This window comes from Hypomesus nipponensis, chromosome 14 (genome assembly GCF_054491055.1).
Source record: "Hypomesus nipponensis isolate SF chromosome 14, ASM5449105v1, whole genome shotgun sequence".
Classification (NCBI taxonomy): Eukaryota; Metazoa; Chordata; class Actinopteri; order Osmeriformes; family Osmeridae; genus Hypomesus; species Hypomesus nipponensis.
In genome coordinates this window covers 23,090,348-23,099,205 of record NC_140374.1, presented here as the reverse complement: position 1 = coordinate 23,099,205, position 8,858 = coordinate 23,090,348, and positions in this window count along the sequence as shown.

Below are 8,858 nucleotides of genomic sequence, written 5' to 3'. Positions count from 1 at the left end.
TGTCTGGTCATTCAAACCGACGAAGGAGAAAAGGCATTCCTTCGGTGTAATGGGGGAACACACTCCATAACACCACAAACGATCTGAATTAATTTTTCTGTTTTATTAAAAGATGGTAAAATTAGTATTTAAAATGTTATGTGATGTTTAGAAATGTATCTCACGCATTAATATAGAATGATTTATTTAGATTATAATTTCACTGTATATAGTTACCCCTTCATAATCTATTTGGTTTCGCCTAACTCTAGCCGGGCACTTAATCCATCTTCAAGTTGGTTTACCAATCGGTTGAGCAATGACATGATAAATAGTTCTGAATACTGATACATAAAAAAGTAGAATCGTAGACATTAGACATGATTTTACTATCATAGGAACTTTCGCGTTGAGAAGTGGTAGTATCTCTTACTGAAGTAGGAAGAAACCTGGGACGTCTACTTTGCTTCCTCGTTCTGTGACAATTTTGTCAGGAACGAGATGTGGCCAACAGAGGGCGTAAGAGCTCTAATGGCCGTGAGATCCTAAAATCTAAGTTTTTCGGATCCTCGAATCAGTCATACGCAGTGGCTGTGCTTGACACATTTTACTGGGGGGGGGGGGGGGGGGGGGGGGGCAAGGGGGGGGGCAGTGTTTAATCAGAGGGTCACATTAAATAATGGAAACAAATGATATTTAAACGTTAAATACTTAAATTTAGCTTTACATTAAAATCATACAAATGGCTCTCCCTCTTCCAGCTCCTCAGCTCTCTCAATACCTTGATATGTTTCTCTCACTTTTTTATTTACTGGGGAAAAAAAGGCTGCAATGTCCCTTCCTTGTTTTATGATGACTACTAGAAGAAGAAAAAGAACGTGGCAAAAAAAAAATCAACTCAGGGGTGCCTGGGACATTTTTACAGGGGCACTGGCCCCTGTAGGCCCCTGTGTAGAACTGCCCCTGGTCATACAGTACACAATACAAGGAATAAAAAGGGGAAATGTGAGAATTACAAACATGGTAAAGGCATATAGACGAGGATAGCGGGGGACGACTATTGAGTGTCTTAAATACATATATATAGAGAGAGAAATAGAGAGACGAGTAAATAAATAGAGAGAGAGAGATAGAGAAGGTAAATACATATAGTGACAGACAGATAGAGAGACAGGTAAATAAATATAGAGAGAGAGATAGAGAGACAGGTAAATACATAGAGAGAGAGACAGAGAGAGAGAGAGAGGTAAATAAATAAAGAGAGAGAGACAGGTAAATAAATAGAGAGAGAGAGAGATAGACAGGTAAATAAATAAAGAGAGAGAGAGAGATAGAGAGACAGGTAAATAAATAAAGAGAGAGAGCAGCCTCTGGAGACTCCTCTAATGCTGGTCTGTATAATGACCCTGTTTGCTGGCTCACACACAGATGGAGCTTAACTCTAATTAGCCCACTCTTACCACATCTCTAACGGCGAACAAACAAACACACACACACACAAATACAAACATTAACTCACATACACAACAACAAACTCTAAAAAACATTCAATTTATGAAATAACACAATTTCCTTGTCAAACCATCTGCACAGTAAATACATGTTTTGCACACACACACACTACGCATCTATGAATATACACGCACACACACATACACACACACACACACACACTGCTGTACACTGTAGCAGTTTTCCTGCTGAACAGCATTGTTATGACCATTAACAAGCATGATTACTGGAGCACACCTCATGCTTTCCCTGAACAATCTTTCTTTCTGCTCTTTCCCTCCATCTCTCTCTTGCTCCCTCTATCCTACCTCCCCCTTCATTCATCTCATCGTGATCCCTCCCTCTCTCAGTGGCAGCAGTCAGTTTGAACTACAGCTCACATCCATCTGAGAAGACTGTCGTCAAGCAGCTCGTAACCATTCATCATGTCATGCAAAGGAAAAAGGAGAGGAAGGAGGAGAGGAAAGGACAGATGGAGGGACAGAGGAAGCAGAGGAAGGGACAGAGGAAGGATACAGAGGGATTAACAGAGGGATGGAGAGAGGGAGGGATAGAGGGGGTGGATGTATAAAGGGAGTGAGGGAGTGATAAAGGGAGAAACAAACCAAATTTAAAAAAAACACACAGTTAACATAACACAGGCTGATTTGGTCCCTATGAAGGTGTGTTTCTAGAAGGAAAGTTCAGAACCTGACTGATCCTACAGGAAGACAAAGGGAGATATGAAGTCAGACACAGACACAGAAGAGACAGCAGATGAAGAGAAGAAACTGTGATGAGAGAGACGGTTACTAGAGAAAGAGAACATTTTGGGTCATCCATGACCACCCAGAGCTCTCTCTCTCTCTGTCTGTCTGTCCTTTTTAATTGGGCTACTGTCTTGTGGCAGTGCATTCCACCAGGTTATCACAGTGATGAGGTCACAGGTCAGTGGTTATTATTGGCTGCTGGATGTAATCATTACAGATCATGCTGTGTGTTTATTGGCCAAACTAGACCTAACCACCCATCACACACAGTCAGTGTGTCTAAAACCTGACCTCCTTTAGATTTGGTGACAAAGTCATCAGTGTGTTGCCAAATGATAGGTTCAATTTACTTTAAGCAAGTAAGAAGAGAGTGTATTTTGGTGTGTGTGTCTGTGACCAGTAGTATCTGAAGAGAAGCTGGAGCCTAAACCCTGACATCCTTCATCATCTCTATCTGTCTGTCTCTCTATCTGTCTGTCTCTGTATCTGTCTGTCTGTGTCTCTATTTGTCTGTTCTCTATCTGTTTGTCTCTCTATCTGTCTGTCTATCTGTCTGTCTCTCTGTTTCTCTATCTGTTTGAGTCTCTCTGTGTATGTCTCTCTCTTTCTATCATCTCTCTTATCCCCTCCCTCTCATCACTCTCATCCTTCTCACACATCCTCTTTCTTTTTACCACTTGCAGTCTTTTTCTCTTTCATCTTTGTCTCTCTGTTTAAGAATGAAGAGAGAGTAGTGTGTGTGTGTGTGTGTGTGTGTGTGCGTGTGTGTGTGTGTGTGCGTGTGAGGGAGAAGCGAGTGGTCAGATTATCAGCACACTGAATCTTATCCTTTGACCCCTGGTCTTTGACCCCTGGCCTTTGACCCCAGACCTGCCTGAAGTCCTCTAGACTCCCTCTCTCCCAGCCTGCCCTGCGGAGGGAGGCTCAGCTCGAGGCTGGGAGAGAGGGAGGCTCAGCTCGAGGCTGGGAGAGAGGGAGGCTCAGCTTGAGGCTGGGAGAGAGGGAGGCTCAGCTCGAGGCTGGGAGAGAGGGAGGCTCAGCTCGAGGCTGGGAGAGAGGGAGGCTCAGCTCGAGGCTGGGAGAGAGGGATGTAGAGAGAGAAAAGGGAAGAGAGAGTATAGGTTAAACAATGCTTGCTGCCTTGTGAATCTTTCATGCTGGTTATTGAATTATACATATTCTTTCATAAATGATTTACAGTAATCAGACTGATTAAGTGATGCTTTGTCATTGTCTGTATGTGTGTGTATGTATGTCTGTGAGAGAGATTGTGTGTGTGTGTGTTAATGTCTGTGACAGAGATTGTGTGTGTGTGTATATTACAGTAATGTCTGTGACAGAGATTGTGTGTGTGTATGTTACAGTAATGTCTGGGACAGATTGTGTGTGTGTGTGAGAGAGAGAGAGAGAGAGAGAGAGAGACATCTCTCTCCACAAGACTCCTCCCCTTTTGTTTCTGTCTCTTCCTCTTTTCTGTTGACATGGACTTCCTGTGAGTGTGAGTGTTTGGTCTTCCTGTGTGTGTGAGTGTTTGGTCTTCCTGTGTGTGTGAGTGTTTGGTCTTCCTGTGAGTGTGTGAGACATGTCTTGGAGAGGGAGAGAGAAAGTGAGACTAAGAAGATGCGTTATTTATCTTTCTGAGCATGTTATTTTGCTTGTGTGCGTGCATGCTTGGGTGTGTGCTTGTGTGTGTGCTTGTGTGTGTGCTCGTGTGTGTGTGTGTGTTTGCAAGCTTCTCATTGACACTCAGTAAGCACTCCAAACCCCCTCCTGGGCTGTGCTGGCGTTGTTATGGAGACAGTGTCAGCCTCATGCTAGGTCCTCAATGATCATTTGACAACGAAGGGGAGAAGAGATGAAGGGGGAGGACAGGGGGAGGAGAGGAGATGAGGGAGTGGAGAGGGGGAGGACAGCAGATAGAGGGAATGGACAGGAAGAAAGGAGATAGAGGGAGAGGAGATAGAGAAGAGCACAAGGAGAGGAGAGGGGGAAGTGGAGGCGGAGTAGAAGAGATGAAGTGGAAAAGAAGGGGGTGTCTCTCCCCCTGCTCTCTTCTCTCCCCCCGCTCTCTTCTCTATCCTTGCCTCTTTTTCTTCTGCTCCTCCGTCTCCCTCCCTCTCTCTCCCCCTCCTCTCTCTCTCTCTCTCTCTCTCTCTCTCTCTCTCTCTCTCTCTCTCTCTCTCTCTCTCTCTCTCTCTCTCTCTCTCTCCCCTAATCACTCTCTCTCTCTCTCTTTCTCTCTCCCTGTCTGTCTGTCCCCCTCCTGCTCCTCCCTCTCCCTCTCTCTCCATTTCCAGCTCAAGCTCCTCTCTCTCCCTGTATCTCCATATCTCTCTCTCTCCGTGTCTGTCTGTCTCTCCCTCTCTCTTCACCCTCTTCTCCAAAGTACAAGGGATGTATTGGAGTTTTTTTATCAACCCTTTGGAGCCTCTGTGTAAAGTAGAACAATGTGTGTTTCTGTGTGTGTGTTTCTGTGTGTGTGTTTCTGTGTGTGGCTGGAGAGTATCCGGGTTAAAGGGTGTGTGTGTATTGGTGTAGTGTGGTTGGGGGATGGGATCTGTTGAGAGGGTTGAGGAAGCTGTTGTCAGGTATTTTCCTGGAATATGTGTGTGTGTGTGTGCGTGCGTTTGAACAGGGTCATATCGCTCCACCTCAAGGGCACCATTATTAATGAGGAGAGAAGGAGACCATGACAACAGCTTGATAACAGAGGATTTACGCACACACACACACACACACATTCACACTCCATGTGGGAGCGAGCTGGGATGTTTAATCTTGCCAAGACAAAAATAAATAAAAGTACCAGAATAAAACTGCACTTTATTTCTTCACCATCAGAGATGGGAGAGTAGGGGAGGAGAAGGAGGAGAGGAGAGGAGGAGGACAGGAGAGGAGAGGAGGAGAAGGAGGAGAGGAGAGGAGGAGGACAGGAGAGGAGAGGAGGAGAAGGAGAGGAGAAGAGGAGGAGGGGAGGAGAGGAGGAGAGGAGGAGAAGGAGGAGAGGAGAGGAGGAGGAGAGAAGAGGAGAGGAGAAAAGAGAAGAGGAGGAGGAGAGGAGGAGAAGGAGGAGAGGAGAAGGAGGAGGAGAGAAGGAGGAGAGGAGAGGAGAAGGAGGAGAGGATGAAGAATGGAGTTATGGTGGATGTCTCAAGGCCAAAACAAAAACCCAGCTGCCCTGATGGGTCGGATCGCTCACTAATGAGCTGTTCATTAACTTCAACCCCCCCCCCCCCCCCCCGACACACACACATAAACACATCCACACACAAACACACACAAACTTTCAAAAGACTGTACACACACCCATGCACGCACACATATACATATTGGTCACACTTTTACAGTTATAGACACATGCATACACATGTAAACATAATAAAGTAGAGATGCAGTACCACAGAGTTCTTCTGGCCCCTCCTCTCCATCTCAAGCTTCTGACTTCATTTGCATAATCTGCATAATGAGGCTGGAGTTAATTGGCCACACCCAGGATCATGGTTAAGTAGGAGATCATAATGACCATGACCAGCTGATCGACTCTGCCATCTGGAGAGAGGGAGGGAGGGATGCAAGAGATGAAGTGAGGAGGAGACAAACAATTGAGAGAGGTAGGAGCCCTCTTTCCTCCTGCCCTTCCCCCTGTCCCATCCCTGTCCCAGCCCAGCCCTGTCCCAGCCCTGTCCCAGCCCTGTCCTGTCCCAGCCCTGTCCCATCCCTGTCCCAGCCCTGTCCCAGCCCTGTCCCATCCCTGTCCCAGCCCAGCCCTGTCCCAGCCCTGTCCCATCCCTGTCCCAGCCCAGCCCTGTCCCAGCCCTGTCCCAGCCCTGTCCTGTCCCAGCCCTGTCCCATCCCTGTCCCAGCCCTGTCCCAGCCCAGCCCTGTCCCAGCCCTGTCCCAGCCCTGTCCTGTCCCAGCCCTGTCCCATCCCTGTCCCAGCCCTGTCCCAGCCCTGTCCCAGCCCAGCCCTGTCCCAGCCCTGTCCCAGCCCTGTCCTGTCCCAGCCCTGTCCCAGCCCTGTCCCAGCCCTGTCCCAGCCCTGTCCCAGCCCTGTCCCAGCCCTGTCCCAGCCCAGCCCTGTCCCAGCCCTGTCCCAGCCCAGCTGTGTGTTTGGCAAATGTGTATGTGTCTGATTTATTAGATGTTGGTATGTATGTGTGGTTGTATGTGTGATGGATAGAGAGGTTGATGAGAGTAGAACAGGCTAATGACCAGGTCTCCAGTGAGAGTCTTCATGAGCTGTTAGTGCCACTGGACGTCATCATAGGTTCAATGCTCACAAATGCCTAGTCACACAGACAGACATAGGCACACCCCACACACATACCTCATCACACACACACACACCTGCTTGAACTCACTAACACCCACATATCCTCACACACACACAAACACATGTACACACATACCTCATCACACACACACACTGCTCTATGTTTACATCTCCTAGAGGAAAGGTTAAAACCCGAGAGAGTGTTTCTGCTTGAGAAACCATGAATCATGTCACTGGCTAGTATCCCTCCCTGTCTCTCTCTCTCTCTCCCTAGCTCTCTCTCCTTGTCTCCCATTTTCCCAATCTCAACTCTCTCCTATCTTTTTCTTTAGTGGACTGGAAGACAAAGAGAAAATGAAAGAGTAAGGGGTCAGGCCTCCCTACACTGTTTTCTTCTTCTCCTTTCCTCTCCTCTCCTTCCCTCTCCTCAGTCGTTTTTGTCTGGGGCCATCTCCCCAGGGGCTTGTCGGTACAGCAGGTGCTTGCCCCCCCCAACCCCCAACCCTGCTCGTCTGAAGCCCCGCCTTTCGATCGCACAGCGAAGCTTCTCTTTCTCTCGTTTTATCTCTCTCTCCGTATCCCTGCCTTCATCTGATGTTAGTGGACCATCCCTCTATTGTGTACAATTGTAAACAATTACCGGAATAGGGAACGGAACAATGGAGAGACGTAGTTTAACTCTGTATTCATCTAAAATGTTCACCTCATCTGTCGATAACGCGGTAAGTAGTCAATAGACTCACTTTCCGATGATGAAGTTCGGTTACCTATTAACGACCCGTGAATGCCCTTTCTATATATAGTTGTCTATAGTTTAGTCTACTCATTCTAATTGTTGTCAGCTATTGTTGTTTTTGTGTGAATCTTGTACAGCATTTCACATGCTCTATCGCATTAAGCTTGTCCGTCTCAGCGCGCGGTGCCGAGAGTGACTTGCGTTAACGCTTTAACAGAGAAGATAGCTCTCTCTCAATGAACTTATGAATATCCCTGTCTATTTGGCCTCTTGCATTTAATTTGACGAAATGCCTGAATGTGGTTGTCTTTCAGCCTAATACCAACAACATTTCTGTTGGATAATTCGTGTGGCCAGTATGTCTTAGTGCCAGGTTGATGTGACAATGTTTGAACTAAGATGTCAAACAAGTCCGCCACCAAACATGGTTGTTGATTCATAGTTAAACTGAAACAGACGGTGTGAAGTAGTCTCCCAGATCTCCGTGGACCGCTCCGGGTGCTGGGGGTTCAAGGGGAACTGAGACGGTTCTATTGTTTATCACAGCGAAACGCCACTGGCCGCATTAGCAGCAGTCAAGCGGATCATGTCGCTCTGTGTATACAGAGCCTGCAGGTGGAGGTCACACACACACACATACACGCACACACACACACACACACCTCTCCAGTGTGCATGTGCTGCTGACCTGCTATAGAGCAGCTGCTCCACAGGGGCGAGGGAGTAAACCTCCAATCTCTTTAATTGCCCCCCACTCCCTCTCTTTCTCTGTCTCTGTCTCTCTCTCTCCCTCTCTCTCTCTTTTTCTTGCTCTCATGTCTCCAGTTTTTCAAAGCTCCATATCCCATCAGGATCAGTGTATTCATTTTCACAGTTGGTTATCAGATTGTTTTAGCATCTTTCTACAATTATTGTATTTTGACTTTACATTTTCCTAATTCAAATGATCTATTTAGACTTGCTTGAAGTTTACTGTAGATTCTTGTGCACTGGGCCGTGTCATACATGTAGTATGTTGGCCTTGTCTCATACATGTAGCATGCTGTCCGCGTTTCATACATTTAGCCTCTATAAAGGATTGTTTGTGGAGATGCTTTTGTAGCAGTGAGACTTGAACACACGCAGATTCATGTCTCAGTGGAGGTCAGGCATATGTTGTGTGACACCTGTGGAAATTCTGAGTCAGCTAACTGTGTGTGTGTGTGGGGGGGGGGGGGTGCTGATGCTACACCACAGACCAGGCAAATAAAACCCACTCCACATTTAGTTGCACTACAATAAGGTTCTAAGCTATGACTGAAAATGAGAGCGTGAAAGAGATCAGCCTGGTCAGTTTTTTCCTCCCCTTTCTCCTGTGTGTCCAGTGCTGGGGGTCAGGGGTCAGGGGCCACTGTCAGGAGGAGTGATGGATGGTTACCCCTGTCCTGCTCCCGGCCTGTCTCCTCCCAGGGTTCACCTCCCTGTCAACACTCTGCTACCTGTGTGTGTGTGTGTGTGTGTGTGTGTGTGTGTGTGTGTGTGTGTGTGTGTGTGTGTGTGTGTGTTGGAAGGAGTAACACAGAAGGGGGGGGGTGAATGAGCAGAAAAGGGCAGGAAAGGGTCAGGAGAA